Genomic DNA, 18967 nt, shown 5'->3' with positions numbered 1-18967 from the left:
TCCTTCAGACCTTGTTCAGCTCTCATTGCCCTGAGGAAGCATTTCCCAATTAACCTCCTTCCCTCAGCTCACCTTCCTCTGTCCCCTCGGAATATAATTGTAGTATGCCATTTTGTACTTGTTGATATATTGCTTGTAATTGCTTTTTATTATTATTATTATTATTGTGTCCCTGCCCTGCATTTGCTTCCATTTCACTGGTCTACATTCTTTTCCATGTGTCTCTGCTCTCCTTCTTCAAATAGCCCTCTGGTTTTTGGCATTTCGATAGCCACAGCAACATACTCCACACCGGAAAGTCCATCCATAAATATTCTGATTAAAAATAGTTAATGTTCATACATCACTTGAGCTGTCTATAGTTTTACTTCTTCATAGTGTATTTTGTAAAATAATGACACCCTTAGCAAATAGGTCTCCAACTATAGTTCAACTCATAGCCAATCTCCCATGTCCTAGTCTTCCTTTAAACATATTTCCTCCCAGGGATCCCTGGGTGGCGCAGCGGTTTGGCGCCTGCCTTTGGCCCAGGGCGCGATCCTGGAGACCCGGGATCGAATCCCACATCGGGCTCCCGGTGCATGGAGCCTGCTTCTCCCTCTGACTGTGTCTCTGCCTCTCTCTCTCTCTGTGACTATCATAAATAAATAAAAATTAAAAAAAAAAATATTTCCTCCCGGATATTCGTATTTTTTTTCCTATCAAGTCAAAACCAACGTGTCTAAATAAAATTCAGATTCTTTTTTTTTTAATAAAGATTTTATTTAGTTATTCATGAGAGACACAGAGAGAGAGAGAGTAAGAGACACACAGGCAGAAGGAGTAGCAGGCTCCACGCAGGGAGCCTGATGTGGGACTTGATCCCGGGACTCCAGGATCACACCCTGAGCCAAAGGCAGACGCTCAACCGCTGTGCCTCCCAGGTGTCCCTAAAACTCAGCTTCCGTAAAAACCCAACTTTTCATTTATGTTTACCTATTTCTATTAAAGTTACCAATTTTAAAAACCTGCATATATTTATCGAGCTTTTCTTATATCTATGTATCTACCCTCAACTTTTACATATGATGTTGTGTTGTGTAGGCAGAACTAAAAAAGGGTTTGAAACATTAATGAATTATGAATTAGATTTTGGTTGGGAGTTCATACAAAGGACAGAGCAAACCCTCCATATAAGGATTAATCATTGAAGTCAACAGGATCAAAATGTAAAAGAACATGTAACATGTAACAGTAACCAACACATTTGACTGTTAGGGATATTAAATTAACTACATATTTTAAATATATTAACTTTATATAACTAAAAAAATGTTTAAGATCTACTTTGGAGGTTGAGATCTAAAGCAGTAGAGCTCACTACCAATTAGGGCAGATAAAAGAGAGTAAACATGGAGGCCGGCTTAATTGGGAAAGATTTTGAGGAGCAGAGTGGACTCTAAGGTACCAGTTACCTAGTGGAAGGTGCTCAGCTTAGTGAGATGATAAGGGAGGCCATCTGGTGCCGCAAATAGGCGACTTTAGACAAATGCATTTAACCCTTTGGAGTTACAGTTTCTGTCTCTGTAAAAAGAATGAACAAATGGTTTCCGATGGTCACGTCATCATGTAGCATTTAATGAATCAAACACAATTCATTAATTGGGAATGAATGCATAAATGTTAATGCATGAATGCATTAATTAATGCATAAATGTATAAATGCATTCCTCATGCAAAATGTTAATGCATGAGAAAGTGAGAGAAGTTGCTCTTCTGAGACATCAGGGTCCTCTGTGTCCCCTTCCTCTTTTCTCAGATCCTTCATTCATATCAGATAGAACTTTGAAAATGTTATTTCATCCACTTATATATTCCACAAGTATTTATTGGGTGTGTTCTAGGTTCTGGTGAAATAGAGAAATGTAAGAGGTATCTCTCCTTCTAGAATTCTCCCTTGTTAGGGACAAAAAATAAATAAATAAAAGTTTTAAGTTTAAAATATAAAATCTGCATCATAGAATTCCAGTTATCAACAAATGGGAGGAAGGGACAACTGTAAGGAAGAAACCGATCTGCCACTTTACCTCTAAAATCACGCTATTCAGGGTGCTACCTACTTGTGAGCCAATCCTATAAATCTGGAAGACAAGGGATAGCTGAGAAGGAGAGAGGGTCAAATAGTATGAAAAAATCTTAGGAACCTATGTGGAAATCTTAAAATCAAAGAGGGGAAAATTTTGTTAGCTTTATTAGAAAGTTAGTATAGAGTTGGAGTGCCTGGGTGGCTCATTCAGTTAAGTGTTCAACCCTTGATTTTGATTCAGGTCATGATCTCATGGGTCATGGGGTCAAGCCCCAAATAGAGCCCTGAGTTGGGCTCCGTGCTCAGATGAGTGTCTGCTTGAAAGATTCTTTCCCTCTGCTCCTCCCCACCTCAAATAAATTAAAAAAAAAAAAAAAAAAAAAGTTAGTACAATGTATGAAAGGAGTGCCTTACTCAATCCAAGGACAGTATAACTGAGGATAATATGTAGGGGGATAAATGTCAATTAAGGACAAGACTTACTTTCTTCTCCTCCATAAATACAAGCAAATAATCAAATTGTGGTAAGAACTGTGGGCAGGGTATTGGAAATAATGTTTTCTCTAATTAGGTATGTGATCAGCTAAGTCCTTTCTCAAAGCTTCAGCTTTGTTATTTGGAAAATAAGGGTTGGAATAGGTTTCTTCTAGCTATTACATTCTGTAATTTGGTAATACTAAGCCAAAATGGAATGTTACCAAAAGATGATGTATAATTTTCCAGAATTTTTACAGAAAAGCCAGCCAGTAATAATTTATTATTAACCTAATGACATTAATGGCTAGTGTTTCTTGAGTGCCTACTCTATGCCAGCCTTTGTGCTTTGTACTTCACATACACAATCTTTTAAAATTCACAAAATATGTATATATGACATAGCAATACCTCTACACACAAAATCAGTCAAATGGAGCAGAGAGAAAGGTAAAGTAAGTGGCCCAGAACCACAAGCTCCATGGCGACAGAGTCCAGAGTTAAGACCAGGCTTTTGACTTTAGGGCCTGAGCTTGCTTTCTTTCTTTCTTTCTTTCTTTCTTTCTTTCTTTCTTTCTTTCAGATTGTATTTATTTATTCATGAAAGAGAGAGAGAGAGAGACAGAGGGAGAAGCAGGTTCCAAGCAGGGAGCCTGACGTGGGACTCGATCCCGGGTCTCTAGGATCACACCCCGGGCTGAAGGCAGCACTAAACTGCTGGGCCACCGGGGCTGCCCGGGCCTGAGCTTTCAATCAACATATTATACCAACTCAAGTTACAATATATAAAATTCAAAAAAAAGACACATACACAACAAAAATTGATAAAGCACATAACCAAGACTAGAAAGTAAAAATGGAAATCAATATAATAAAATATGCCCTCTTTGGAAGATAGAGAGATAATATTTAAAAGCAGGCATGAAAATGGCTGATAAATATTTGCTTTATCTTTGTATAAACACACACACCAACTACTTTTTGTTTATTTTTTGTAGTCTCCGGTTTATATACTTAGAATATAAATCACATGTGAGACGAAAAAGAAGTCACTTAATGAGAGAAAGAACAAATGAAATAATACTTAGGATAATGATTAGTGTTTAAATTAAAGGGCTTACAAACAAGGTACTTTGAGAAATATCAAACTCTGTTGCAGACCCCAACAATCATGATTCAGAGCAACACGAAATGCAAGAGGACCAAGAAAGTGCTCACAGGCAAAACATAAACTTCAACCTAAAACTGTGCTGGGCAGTCAAGAAAAATGCCCGAAGAATAGTTAAGTGATTTATGCCAAATTCATTTATATATTTTTGAAGATGGAGAGCATTAAAGATAATTGTAGTGTTGCATTGGACAAATCTCAACAAATCAATATAATTTTCTCACCCCATTTTCTCCTAGAAGAATGAGAAACCAATCAGGCTGATATGACAAATCTTTATTCTCTTTAGATTAAAAAACTATTTCACATGAAATACTCAAAAAGCCCTAAAAGATACTAAAATACATTTTTTCCAAATCAACACAGAACCTAATTACAAAGGATTTTTTAAAGAATGGTTGCTCATGGCTCAACAGCAGAGTTTAGAAATCTATAACTGTCAGTCCTCTGTCTCGGATTATTTATCAATTATATTAATGATATAGATGAAAACAACAGATCCAGTTGCTAATTTAATTTGTTGAGAACATTAACTTAGAAGGAATTACTATCTTTGGATACAAGTCATACTTATTAAGTATCTACTCTATTTCAAATATTGCATAAGGTAAACAAATGTATTATTTTCTCTTTACAGGAAAATTCTTTAATGGTAATTATTAATCACATTTTTTGGTGATAAAATTGGGTTGCAGAAATGTCCTGACTCCTCTATGGTCAATAAATGAAAGAGTAGTGAAGTAAGGATTTGAACCTGTGTCAAACTTTTTCACTATCTCAGTTGCCTTGCAATGGCATTAGTATCTTAAATCCAAATAGAGATTCTGAACATTGTTAATGTTTTAAGCAAAATGACTATGCAAACTAGAGCTTTATATAGGAGCTATTTCAAAGTAATTCACTCAAGAATGAGAAAGGGAATGAAAATGAACATTTCTTTTTGTTTTAGAGATTTTATTTTATTTAGAGAGAGAGAGAGCATGGGGGGGGGGGCGGAACAGAGGGAGAGAAGAAGTAGACTCTCCACTGAGCAGGGAGCCCAACTCAGGGCTCGATCTCAGGACCCTAAGATCATGCCCTGAGCTGAAAGCAGACACTTAACCAACTGATCCACCCAGGCACCCTGAAAATGAACACTTCTTGAACTTCCAAGCACTACGCTAAAATCTCTTTATGGGTGCCTCACTGGCTCGGTCAGAGGAGCTTGATCTCAGGGTTGTGAGTTTGAGTCTCACATGGAGTATAGAGCTTGTTTAAATTTAAAAAGCTTAAAAAATATAAAAATAAAATCTTTTAAAAATGTTATTTCATCCACTTATATATTCCACAAGTATTTATTGGGTGTGTTCTAGGTGCTGGTGAAATAGAGAAATGTAAGAGGTATCTCTCCTTCTAGAATTCTCCCTTGTTAGGGACAAAAAATAAATAAATAAAATTTTAAAAAATAAAAATAAAACAATAGTAAATAAATGTAATTTCAGATAAAGCAGAATAAAAAGAGATAATGAGAGGGGCATGTGGGTGCTCAGCTGGTCTGTCTGACTCTTGATTTTGGCTCAGGTCATGAGGTCGAGCCCCAAGTGGGGCTCTGCACTGAGTGTGGAGACTGCATAAGAGTCTCTCTTCTTCCATCTCCCTCTGTCCCTCCCCACCACTGCACATAAGCTATCCCTCTCTAAAAAGAGAGAGAGAGAGAGAGAAAGAGAGAGAGAGAGAGAGAGTTTCTTTTGTTTCTATTTTTTAAATAGTCTATAGAAGGCCCTGATGCAGAGAGAGCATCTGTGTATGTGATGGAATAACTGTGCTGAGTCATGTGAATACCTAGAGGTGAAATGTCCCAAGCAGAAGGAATAACAAATGCAGACATGAAGGCTGGAATCTAGCATATTCTGTAAAAGCAAGGGGGCCAATGTAGCCATGGTGGAGTCAGCAAGGCAAACAGTGGAAAGAGATGAGTGAGGAAAATGCTATATCAAGTAGGGCTTTGCCAGCCACACTAAAGAGTTCAGATTTTACTTTGAGTGTGGCTGGTTTGAGGAATACCATGCTGTGACTGGCGTGTGACAATAACATTCTGACTGTCAAGTGAAAATAGTCTCTAGGGGACACTAGATGAATGGAAGGAAATGAGTTAGAAGATTGCTAGGACCCCTGGTGAGAGACGGTGGTGGCCTCCATTAGAATGCTCACTATGGAGGTGGGGGAAGGTGATCAGATTTTGAAGATGAACTTCACTGGCTTGCTGGATATAAAGTCAATGAAGAAAAGAGCAGAATCGAGGATGCATCTTAGGTTTGGAGTCCTAACAACTGGGTGAATTATTTTTATCAAAATAAATGGTGTCATTTATCAAAAGACACAGAGAAGAGTGATTTTAGGGTTTATGGTTTAGAGTTCTTTTTCTTATTTTTTTTTTATTTTTATTTATTTATGATAGTCACACAGAGAGAGAGAAAGAGAGGCAGAGACACAGGCAGAGGGAGAAGCAGGCTCCATGCACCGGGAGCCGGACGTGGGATTCGATCCCGGGTCTCCAGGATCACGCCCTGGGCCACAGACAGGCACTAAACCGCTGCTCCACCCAGGGATCCCTGGTTTAGAGTTCTGATCTCTACATCTTTATTGTTATTCAGAGATGTCAAGTAGGCAATTAGAAATAGGAATTTGGAACTCAGAGGAGAGGTTGGGGTTGAGATTTAAATTTAGCCATCATTGGTTTATTTCTGGCAGTCAAAGCCCTAGGGTATGAGATCACCTAAGGAAAAGAGTAGAATCTCAAGATTGAGTCCTGGTATTTTACCAGCATTTAAAAGTTAATTTGTCAGCCATGGAAACTGAGAAAAATGCATCCCATAAGGTGAAATAGAAAATACTTTTCTAACCAAGCTAGAAAAGTATTTCAGGCAGAGGGAGTAATAAGCTAAGCAAAACAAGACTCACTTAAGTCTTTACAGCCAACCAAGGTAAGAACCTGGACTTCCACCACTCACTTTTATTTTTTTGAATGGCTAAGGAAACTGAAGTTGAAAAAAAGTTAGTGACGATCACTGCTGGTGAATGATACTGCTAGGGGTCATGCCAGCACTAACACAAAAGATCATGATTTCCATAGTTTCCAAGAGTTTCTGGATATTTAAATATAGAGATGAGAACCACTGCAGAGCCATGCAGTATGAAAATTTTGGTAGGACTAATCATTCACAACTGGAGCCACTCTCATTTACTAGAGGAAGAAAATATCTAACAATTAACAGTCACACTTTGGTGGGGGGGACCATATTCATTCACAAAGATATATGTCCTTACCACAGTTACTCTGTATTGTTAATTTGGCAGAACCATTTGTCATTGTACATTAATATCCTTGATAGAAGTTTTTATTCTGTCTCTAGACTAAATCAATTGGTATGTTATAAAGATTTATGCTACCATATTTCATAATAACTCAGTGACAAAACATTTGAGCGTTCCTATACACTGTAAGCAAGAATCTGCGTAAATCTAGATTTGTACACCGCTGCTGTAACATGCTCTATGCCAAGTCTTATTTTACATGAAATAACCAAAGCTGAAGCACCTTTTGGTATGGAATCCCTTTGCAATTGCCTAACACCATAAAATTTTTGGCAGCAAAGAGCTACCATATGGAGAGAAGATGCATATTACTCTACAATGCAAAAATCATGAAATATATCATAGTAAAATTCTCCATGTATCACAGTACACTTATAAGTCTATCAAACAAAGTTTAGTTTGTTGTTTAGACGAAAATAAAACTTATTGAAAATAATTTATCAGTAAGCTGTCTGGAATAAGTTCCTCAACTGGAGAGGATATCATGTAAAATGCAACCTGATTTTAAAGATATCTAATCTGTGAGTTTTGTGCATGCAATGACAATGATGATGGAAAAGCCATGAATGCTTCAAAACTTCTGCAGTTTGAAAGGGTCACTTGTCAAATAATACCTATCAGAATTTAGCCTAAACTATACTATGTAAAATACTCAGTGCTAGTGCATACAAACGTCAAATTTTTGGCCAAAATGAGAAGAAAGTCAAATTCATCACAGGCAGACACACATGTACATCATACACATGAGGCATTTCATGTGCTAATTTAATTCACTTTAAAATATGCAATAGTAATAAACCTTTATCAGACTACAAACCTGATGAATCTTTATTTTAGAATCTTGAAATTTACCTGGACCAGGTTCAAGTGAATAAACCTTTGTCCTCGAGAGTATGACAAGTAGGAAATAAAAGTAGTAGCAAATTAGGTTTTATTTCCCTCAAAGTTGAAGTTTCCAGTAGGCAAAGAAATAAACTCACTAATTTATAAGGAAACACATCCCATATTGATACCAATCAAAATCTACCTTCCTATAATTTGTTTCCACAGAATAAACTAAATCTTAAGTTTTCTACATGAGAGGTCATGGGATTTGGGAAAATCTACATTGTCTCCAGTTATAGTAGATACAAAATGAAATTGCCCAGAATCTCTACCCTTCTGAGAATTGCTTCTTCTTTACCTTATAGCTCTGGTCCAGGGATAGGCCCTTTTTCTGTCCTAGGACAATAAGTCCCTTCTATAGTGTTCTCCATGATAGAATTTAAAGAGTCAAAGGCATAGGTCACTGATAAGTACAACCATGAGCTGTGAGGACAGAGGCTTCTTCTCACTTAAGGATCATCTGGAAGTAAAAGGAAGGAAAATGGAGCTAAGTAGGAGAAATCAGGAGCCAACAAATCTTGAAGGTATCCTGATGGCTTTTGAGAATCTCTGGTAGTAATGAATCATGAAGCCCAGTGAATTCCTCCCCTTGATCTCCGTAAGACATTTCACAGTTGTATTAGTAAATTTTTCCCTTTTCTTTAAGCTGGTTCAACTGCCTTCCCATTGCTTCCAGCCAAGGGTCCTTAATACATTCTCATTGACCACAACAATGCTCATCTAAAAGAGAGAAACCTAGGTCTAAAATCCAGGCACCATCATCAACAGTGTGACTTTCTACAAAGCCTCAGCATTCTCTGTGCCAACCTGTCTCGACATTCTGTTTCCGATGTAGAAGCAGCGTAATGGGGACAAAAGACAGGGCAAGAGGGCTACATCCAAAAATGGATCATGCCACTATCTTTCCTTTCAGATGTATTTGTTCTAGTTTAGAACTGAAGGGTACGGAAAAGTGAAGGGATAAGAGCATGGGGGGAACAAAAAGAATAAGGAGGACAGGGCAGAGAGAGAAAATGAACAATTTTGTCATCATTACACCTAAGGTTGGCCATGAATAGACATGTCCAAATCCAGTTAATTAGGGGACAAGCCCAGGGAACAGGTGATGAATTCTCTAGAGTGCCCTCACAGACTTTTCCGAGCAATAATGGAACTAGTAGCTGCCATCTGTAGGCTCTACCACGTGCCAGCTACTGGGCTCAGCGTTTTCATATGCTATCTTGTTAATTCCTTGGCTTAGACATCTTTTGGGTATGTTCTGAGGAATAAAAAGACTGTTGGCTATTCCCCAGAGCCTTGCAGTATAGAGCATGGCTTTAGGTGGTGATTGAGAGAAATGATTCTTTGCCGGCTGCCAAGCATAAGTTCAGGGGAATGACCGCTAAGCAAGAGGGAGGAGGAAGACAGCTCACCCATGGAAGCCAGGGGAGTTCGTCATTGCACTCTGTTGGGCTGGGAGAAGAAAACTAAAGCTGATACTAAATGACGATCTAGTACTTAGCACAAAATAAAAGAGAAGAATGGCTGAATTGGTTTGTATTTTAAAATATCCATAGTGAATATTAAAAGGCATTATTTTTCTCAGAAAATCTGACAAAATGCTGCAACAGTCATGCTAAAGTCTGAAGGATTTAGTCACTGACAAACATGCGTGAGCCTATCGTAGGGTGATTCCTTATAAACAAGTTTCTCTTCTTGAATTAAGATTATCACTATAAAAACCATAGATATGCGTTACTGTTAAACCATGATAACACCACACATCTTACTCCACAAAAATAGTAACAAATGAAACATAAAGATGATTTAATATTTTAAAGACATCAGAAATGAGCAATTGTTCCTTAAAGCTGTTTAGTGTATAGCAATATAAAGCATTTTGAGTTAAGTAAAAGAAAATAAGGGTGAAATAAAAATAAATTAGTAAATTCAAGGGAATGAATAAAGACACATGGAAAGTACAACAGGAGGAACATTTTGGACAGTATTTGTCATTTACCAAGACACTCTAATTTGTTGAAAAAAGTGAAATCTCTCTTTCTCTTTCTCAGTAGAAATTCAGTGTTTCAAATCATCTCTTTTTGTATGTGCGCAGTTCTGTTTTGTTTTGTTTTTTACTTTTTAAAAAATCTTCTCCTGGTCTGTAAACTTGAAGGAAGCAAAAAAGAAATACTTTACAATAATTTCAGAGTATATTTTATCCCCAAATCCACCATGAATAGACAAACTATGGACTCCAAATACTAAACTCATCATCGTAGATACAAAGCTTTTGAGTGTATTTTTTTATTATCAAGCCCAACTTTATGTTTTAGGAACATCTGTCTGTACCCTATAGACTAAAATCAACAGGAATATACTATCTTAAATACTTGAGCAAAACTCAGTAAAAGATACAGTAGGCAAACATTGTGGTCGGCTCAGCAGTGATTACCAACTCATGCTCCAAATTCACTATAAAATGAAAATCAATATTTCCACAAGTTCCTGCAACATAAAAGATAACCTTCATTGATTTTTCTAGACTTAGGCCTCTCTGATAAAATCTAATATAAATTTTCAACCATGAGGATTTGGATCAGAGCAGGGGTGATAAGTCCTGCACATCTCTTAAGAGGTGGAGAATTTTTTTTTTTAAAGTGCACGTTCATACTATTTATAATTTGCCCTGTGCAAGTGAAAGCCTTTTCCACCCGTGCTATCAGGAATCTCTTCTAATTTTTATTACTGTGAGGCTAAAGCCTGTTCCAGATAATTTGGAAATTTCAGGGGAGTTGTGATAGGGCTGATGGTGTAGCCCTGGCTGACTTGAGAAAGGAGCTAACCGGTAATAGCCTCCATGGCTGTGCTGATTAAATGTTGCCATAGATGAAAGGCCTGCCATTGCCGCAATAAATTAACCAATCACACAAATCCCAAGTCAGTGCTAATCCTTCCTTGATACTCTGATCCTCTGATCAGCTCAAGGAGGTAAAGAAACTGGCTTGTGACGCTTGGTGCTCTAACCCCTGGATTTCATGTACACAACGAGCTAATGATATCTTGCTGACCAGTTCAATGGGATGAACTTCTCTCACAACCCTTAGGGAACACCATGGCCTTCTTTAAGAATTAAAAAAAAAAAAAAATAGAAAGAAAGAAAAAAGAAAAAAGAAAAAAGAAAAAAGAAAAAAAAAGGAAAGAAAAACTGACAAGCAGATGGGAGGTTTTGTATTTTACTAGGAAACTGCAGGCAAACTATCCGGCGCTTGTTAACTAAAATAATCATGAAGCCAGGACCAAAGTATGACATGTTTTGTATCATTTAGGTGTGGATAATGAATCGCAAAAGGACAAGGATCAAACAGAAGTGGGAATACTAAAGAAAGCCAACTGGGGAGAGTGGCATTTCAAGACAGCAATGTGGTCTTTTTTAAATTTTTTATTGTGTGTGGGGTTCAATTTTGAAGCAGTTCTCTGTTGAGTATATTGCTTTATTTATTTTATTTTTTTTGTAGATGCACATTTTGGACTTCTGCAGATTCTGTTAGAGACGCGATGATCCATAGCATTCTGCTGGTGTGATTAGAATCTGATTTAGGAATAGACTCATTTAATCAATTAGCAAAAGGTCTGGCCACATGCAGTGTCTTCCTGTTAATTATGTGAACATTGCCGCTGCAACAAGGTTTGTGAAATTGAGTCTGTGCAGGATGCATTAGTGGACTTCATAATTGGGGAAAGTTTTTTGTATATAGTAATTGGTTGCTAGAAGTAAGAAGGCTCTAGGGTTTTCTTCAGGGTTTCACACATAAAGAGGTTTTGAAAGGACTTCATTATCTTTCTTGGTCAGTCCCAAGAAATTAAAAACAATTCTTTTTTATAAGGCAGATGTAGGAACAAGGAGACAAATGTAGAAAATGAGCATTTTGGAAATATAACTCATTTATTTCATAGGAGAAGCTGTAAATTGAGGGATGATACTTTGTGAATGTATATTGAATGATTTTATTTATGAGGGAGATGACAGGAAGAATTGATAGTTTTCCCAAAAGTTCTTCTAGCCGGTCCATAAAATTTAATCACATTAAGCAACTTGATGAAAGCAAAGCTAAAAGACTACAATTATAACTTGGCAAGTGGATATTCTAAGTTGAAAATTTGCTCATCGTGACAGATCAAAAGACTTTCATAAAAATAACAGTGATCATTCAGATCAGTGTTCTCTCTTATAAAACTTCCCTGGATTTTAACTATCGTATCATTCACCCTCTTTTTTATTTACATGATGATCATCATGTATGGGTAGTAGTACAGCTTTGTCAAGTGACCTTCCCAAAGGCAGTACTTCCCACTGCTGGACTCAGAGCGAGTAAGTCTGGTTCTGAGGAGCAGATCTCATGGGAATTAATTAGTCAGAACACGAAAACACAGCTTACTCCCTGCAAGGCATTCTGGGCCAATGCTGCAGAATAACACAGCCATTTCTGACCAAAAAGAAGAAGAAGAAGAAGAAAAAAAAAAAGGTCTTTTTTTTCTCCCCAAGAACAACAGATGTTATAACAGTCTAGAGAGGTGCTAAAGTAAGTTTTTTGCAGCAGAACAACAGGGCTGGAAAGAACTTAAATAATGATCCTCTGTAGAAATTAATCCTTTGGAGTTCTCATTTGATGTCTCACACCTGCAATATCTATTCAAATTTAATATTTATCCTCATTAATAGTCTTATATAATGTAGTTATAGTGCAGCAGTACTATTAGGAATTTGATTCACTATCATTCCCAAATGGAAGACACTATTCATGGGAAAAAATTAAATAGAAGACCATTTAAAACATGCTGTAGTATATAGAGATTTTTCTTGCTAACTTAGGATAAGGATAACTCACATATATTATTACACTATCCTTTTACTGTTAAATTAAGATGGGTTGATACCACCATCATTATTATTAGAATATTTGTCTCTGTTAAATAGGATGAAAAACAAGAAAGAGACTGGAAGTGACAAACTTAAAGAGAAAGAAAACAAAAATTTTGTATCCTATCATCATTCTTAACAAACAGCTGTGCATTTGTTAGTGTTAATGAGGATACACATGGAACGTTTCTGAGAAAATCAGAGGTGAGATATTCGAGTCTGTTTTTTTTTGTCATGAACACACATACATAAAGCCTTATAAATGAAAACTCATTGAAACACATCATCTCCACATCCAGTTTTAAATAAGTAGAACTATGTCACCATTTGCTATAACTCAAATTATATCAATTTCCAAGATTAGATATATACACAGAAAACAAGACAGAATTTTTAAAACTGACCATCGTGTCAATTCCTGCCAATCCAAAGGTTTCTTCCTGATTTTCAGAGACGTTAAACAGAGCCTAGGAATAGCAGGACCCTAACATTCAACTTAAGTCCCAAATTCTGCATCTCTTAATAATGCCTCTTTTCACCAGACACCAGGACACAGTTTTCATATACAAGGGGTAACGGTAAGGACACAGCTATTATATCAAAGGGGCATCTGGAACGAAATCACAAAAATGTGAAACTGAGATCGACATTTAAGTGTACAATCTCAATTCTACTTCCTGAAAAAAAAAAAAAAATGGCTTTAACTAAATTCCCAGAGTAAGGAAACAAGAAGCAATGGAGTGAGTATAGTATGTCTATCCCTTTTCTGGGTGTCATAAATGAAATCACTGCAGATACTACCTTGCTTGCTTGAGGTTTTAGAGATAAATGTCCCAGGACTTCTCTACCCCCCAGGGATTTTTCTACTTAGGAATCTTATAATCACACCCTCAAAGATGCAGATCAAGATCTTCCTCTTTGGCATGAATTACCTTATATGATAATGAGAGGATAGTTAGATTTTCATAGAAAAGAAATGATTTAACTCTCATGGGCTCTTTTCTCACTACTGCTATGCAGAAGCTGCTTTGGATTCCAAATTAGATTAAGCAACTTCCAGAAGTTTTAGGGTTGATGATAAACTGGTGAAGGGTTTCACAGGAAAAGAAGAATATGCTCTTTCCCTAGGTACAGTGTACCAGAATAGTTAGGGAGAGTGCGAATCTCTTTTCACTGGGATGGTGCTAATAAGGAAGCTATAGCCTTCATTATAAATGAAATTTTTTGCTTTTCTATTCTTTTCTCTCTCTCTCTCCTTTTCTTTCTTTCTTTCTTTCTTTCTTTCTTTCTTTCTTTCTTTCTTTTTTTTTCTTTCTTTCTTTCTTTCAAGGGGAAAATGCAGAGTGAAAGAAAAAAAGAATTAATAAAAACCTTTACTCTTTCTCTTTTATCATCTGTTTTGTTTTCTCTCTCCTCTTGGTGATTTCTCCTCATTCACTTTTATTCCTTTTAATCTGACTAGGCAAGACATGTAACTATCAGGGAATCTAAACATGTTTTCACTCATCCAATTTACAACCTGCTCTTCTGTTCTGATATGGATACTACTATTTGTCATAAGTTTTTAATGAGTACAGAATTATTGTCTACTAAATACTGAAATGCTTCAACCATTTTTAGTCCATGGTATTACACAATTGGTCACTGTTTGTTTTTCTTTCAGACAAAAGTAAGACATCAGCTAATTCTGCTTGCTTTGCTTCTCTCTTCAGGTTGTTTGAAAGTACACACAGATTCTGGATGATACTGGAAACCAATTATAGTACACTAGCAAGCATTAAACAGTTTTTTCCAGATTTAATCATGAGGAATACGCAGATTAAAGAGATGTGAGAAGAAGTTATGTGCTCACCCAATGGCTAAAGACCATAACAGAGATGGTCTTAGCTGTGATATGGATTTAAAAATGCTGACAAAAAATAAATCACCATACTTAATTGTTCTCTAGTCCATCACCACTGAATAGAAAATGAAATCTAGATTTCTTTGTTTGGCATGGAAAGTTTCCCACTTTCTGGTCACTAATCCTTCTTTTTACTCATTACTAGCCCCAGACACCTGTTTCATGCCCTCATGCCTTTGTCTATGCTTTTGCTATTCCCTGGAATTTATATTATTAATTTATTTGCTAAGTGGATTAATCCTCCAAATTTTTTTCTGAAAATCATGAAGACTTCCATGGGTACTTGAGACAGTCAAATGTTTTATTTCCATACTTACCCTCAACAGATATTTTTGTTTTATGGCTGGCCAGCATTTGGTCCAGCTCCTTTTGATGATAGCTGTGTCTTCTTGGGCAATTTCTCCATTGGACACACATACTGGGATATTAATCTAGGGGCCCTTCCTTCCCTAGCCAAGTGGCAAAGACATGGCCTATGCTAGACTGACAGGGCATGCCTTTCCTGGACCTGTATCTTAAACAAAGAAAAAAAAAAAAAACACCAAAACTTGTCAGAGCTCATTCTTGCTTCTCAAAGTGCCTTGACAAAACTGTACAATGGTTCCTGTTATATATAAGACACCTCCCATCCTCACACTGTCTTGATTCCTGCCCTGTTCTAAACCTGGGTCTCTGACCTCCTAAGGATTCTGTGAAACCCCTATACCTTCCCCATAAATGCTGTTTCTGCCTAAGTTAGCCAGAGGTTGTTTCTATTGTTCTTTTATTTTTTTCTTTATATGTCTTTATCAGAAATCACTCTACTATATTACATTCATATTTCTACATATCTGGTTCTCTCATTAGACTGAGTTCCTTGAGGGGAGAGTACATCTAAATCATTTGTTTATCCCCAGTCCCTTGACACTGATGAGCTCATGGTAAGGATTCAAAAAGTGTGTGTTGAATCAATCAAAGACTTAGGGGTGCCTGGGTGGCTCAATGGTTGAGCTTCTGCCTTTGGCTCAGGTGGTGATCCTGGGGTCCTGGGATCAACTCCCATATTGGGCTCCCCGTGGAGAGCCTGCTTCTCCCTCCACCTCTCTCTCTGTGTCTCTATGAATAAATAAATAAAATCTTTACAGAAAATGAAAGACTTAAAGAGACAAAAATGCTCATGAAGGCCATTATTAAAATATAACTGTAGGGAGGTATGTACACATCAAAACGGTTAAGAACTTTTAAGTCAGACTTAAGTTCAGGATTTGCACTTATTAGGTGAGTGCTTTTGGAGGAGAAACTGAAACCTCAGTTTCCTCATCCATAAAATGGACAAACTAGATCAGCTTCATAGAGTTAATGGAAATACAAAACAACCAAACAGCAAGCTAGTCCCTGGCACTGAAAACAGTAACATTAATAATTAGGTTATGAATAAAATGACTTACTCTAAGTTAGAACTGTGGGCTTTTGCAATTTAGAATGTAATGATCTACAATAGTTATTCAAAATAGTCTTAACATGTTTTAAAAGTCATTATAAAGTGCTACAAGGCTAAGGAAAACTTTATTCTGTTTTAAAAGGTATGATCAAGTTAAAATGTATCTACAGACCTCTTTAGGGTAAAGAATCTTCTAGAAAATATTTTTTTTTCAATATTGGCACAATATTCTTCCTAAACACTAAGAGGCACCAACCACGTGCAGGGTTGCTGTCCTGAATCAGGCAAGATAAGTGGAAGTCAAAGAGCCCCATAATAGAAGAGATGAGTTGATTTAAAACTCAGGCATTTTGAGATGCCTTTAAAGATCTCACTGCATTCTTTGTCAACGAACAAGATCATCAAAATTTTAAGTTTTTACTACAATAACCCTGGGTCCCCTGGAGAATACTCAGTGAAATATGAGAGCGGTTTTAATACCTTGAAGCCCAGCTGCATTCTAGCGAGGTCAGCCGAGGAGCAGTGCTAAGACTCGAGGGCCATAATGACTCCATATGGAGCCGGCGAGCAGCAAAGGTAATAAACTTTCCCACGATGATTTCTTTGCTCCTTGCAGTACTAAATGTAGACTGACAATCGCACATCTTTCTTTCAAAGGAATTTTTGACTTCAAGAATCACGATTTTTTGCCAACAATGATTCAGATCTACAAATTTACAGAAAGCACTGGTCCCACCTAACGAGGCTATATGCATATGTGTGTGTGTGTGTTTAATATTTTAATGTCACTGATAGAAAGTGTGCACCCCTTGACTTGTGCACAAAGATATTTCCTTTTTTTTTCTTTCTTGGAATGGAATACTCACTGAAGAGAAACTGGCATTAGCTTCCATGGTAATAAGATGACTCTAAATGAGGCATCTGAGGACAGAAACATTAGAAATTGGGGACAGCTGCGGACAGCAGATTTGGGACACTGGTATCATGTATGTAACAAATCTTTATTAATAAGTACATTAAATCCCATATTTTTCATTTATAACTGCTGCATAATTTCCTGTTAACACTTCATGTAAATTCCAGATAAGGTAATAATTTTTTTTTCAGAATTCTATTTCTGTTTCATTATATGTTCTATACTCTGCCCCACAGGTCAGTTGCATGATTGAAGTATTATGCCTCATTAAAATTCCACTAGTTAAAACATGGAGACGGAATTTTGGTAATTCTTTGCTCCATTGCTAGAATTAACCATTCCAATACATTCCTGGGCTCCCTGAACCTCATAATTTATGTACACATATACACTCACATCTACACCATTAACAAGTTCTTAAATATACACACATATGAGAAGCATATGCAACACAGATATGTGCTGGTCAAGGGGTCTAGATGTCCTCAACAGAAAGCTCTTATCTTTCTTTTGCTCCAGTGGCTGAAAATCCTTGCCCCACCACCCTCCCAGTTCAGTATTTCTAGCTAGCAGCTGCTATCAGAAACCTAAATAACAAAAATATGCAAACTTGCACACTAATTCCCTTTGGAGATAGATCTTGGCTGCAGCCCTGTCATAAATCAGAGAATTTCGATATGAAATGAGGCAAGCAGCTCTAATCATTTCTGCATTTCAAATTGGATCACTGGCTCAATCACTGGGCTTTTTTAAACTGCTTGCCTAAGAGCAAATGTGAGGCGGGAGATAATTCTGAAGACATCTCTTCTTTTGTGGCCGTAGAACTCTTTTAACTGTTTCAAGACTGAAGGCCACATTTCAGTGATAATAGCACAAATCTGCTGGGAGAGATATGGATCCTTCAAGACATCTTCCTCCTCTTTCAACTCCAGAATTCCATCAATATCTGCATATATTATATATATTAATATATGTGTGTGCATATGGGTTTTGTGTGTCTAAAAAAGAAAGTGAGAAAAAAAAAAAAAAGAAGAGAAACATCTGACATGGATCCACAGTCTATTTCTCCTCAGAATTTCCTGTTTTTGACACAAGGCAAGTTTCAATTGCTCTGTGAGATAGTTAACATTTTTAAACTGGGAAAATGTATTTCAAATCAAATGAAATTGTACCAAAATGTGGAAGACTCTGGGGTTTCAAGGATGGCCTGTGGATCTGGCCACCCTTCAGTAGCCGAATGAGAAATAGGAAAGTCTTTTCACCTCCCTGGATGTTTTTTGCATTCTTATTATGATTGCATCATTATATTTTCACATCTCAGGCAACCCTTTAAAAACAATGTATCAAGGGGGAAAAAAGGGAGAAGAAAAAAAAAGCCTTCAAGGCAATTACGGAGAGTAAAGAATCCTCTTGACCTTTTGATATTTTTGCTTTGAGTCTCCCTTATTTCTTATCCAAATGATACTAAAGGCTTGTTGCAGGTTTCCTGTGCTCACTACAGTGCTTTGAAATGGAATTTAACTGTTTTTCAGAAGCTTCGGTAATGCCTTGTAAGCCTAATAGTGATCTGATGAAATTTTAAAGCTAAGCTGCTTGTGTTTTGAGAACAGAATAAAAATGTTTATCAAATTTTTCTTTTACACAGTTAACCAACAAGACAACTCTGCTTTATCTGGCGCTTTATTTTTCTGTTCTATTTTCACTTTTTGATGGCTGACACTGTATTTTATTTCTGGGGACTCATGATGTGAAATTTGCCATTCTCTAGTTATTAATTTTGAAAATTGGGAGAGGGCTGATGTTATGCTGATACAGGTGTTGGGGGACTTAATCACGCTACTTACATTTTTACTATGGCAACCCAATAAATGAGAGCATTACT

General features: G+C 36.9%; 1 protein-coding gene and 1 long non-coding RNA gene across 11 annotated transcripts in view; one reads left to right on the top strand and one right to left on the bottom strand.

Moving 5' to 3' along the window:
- LOC144283154 (uncharacterized) overlaps positions 1 to 14783 on the top strand; it is an 86875-nt gene extending 72092 nt beyond the window's left edge. For 2 of the 3 annotated variants that reach the window (XR_013351532.1, XR_013351533.1), the window contains 2 exons: positions 12904 to 13050; positions 14559 to 14783. This is a non-coding gene — a long non-coding RNA (uncharacterized LOC144283154). Of the gene's footprint in view, positions 1 to 11443; positions 11614 to 12903; positions 13051 to 14558 lie in introns of all 3 variants that reach the window. The other variant, XR_013351534.1, reaches the window with a different exon arrangement.
- ZFPM2 (zinc finger protein, FOG family member 2) overlaps positions 1 to 18967 on the bottom strand; it is a 457064-nt gene that overhangs the window by 181156 nt on the left and 256941 nt on the right. The window lies entirely within an intron of this gene.

The sequence above is a fragment of the Canis aureus genome, chromosome 14, assembly GCF_053574225.1.
Source record: "Canis aureus isolate CA01 chromosome 14, VMU_Caureus_v.1.0, whole genome shotgun sequence".
NCBI classification, from domain to species: domain Eukaryota; kingdom Metazoa; phylum Chordata; class Mammalia; order Carnivora; family Canidae; genus Canis; species Canis aureus.
The sequence above is the reverse complement of the archived record's forward strand: the minus strand, read 5'-3'. Positions and strand labels throughout refer to the sequence as shown.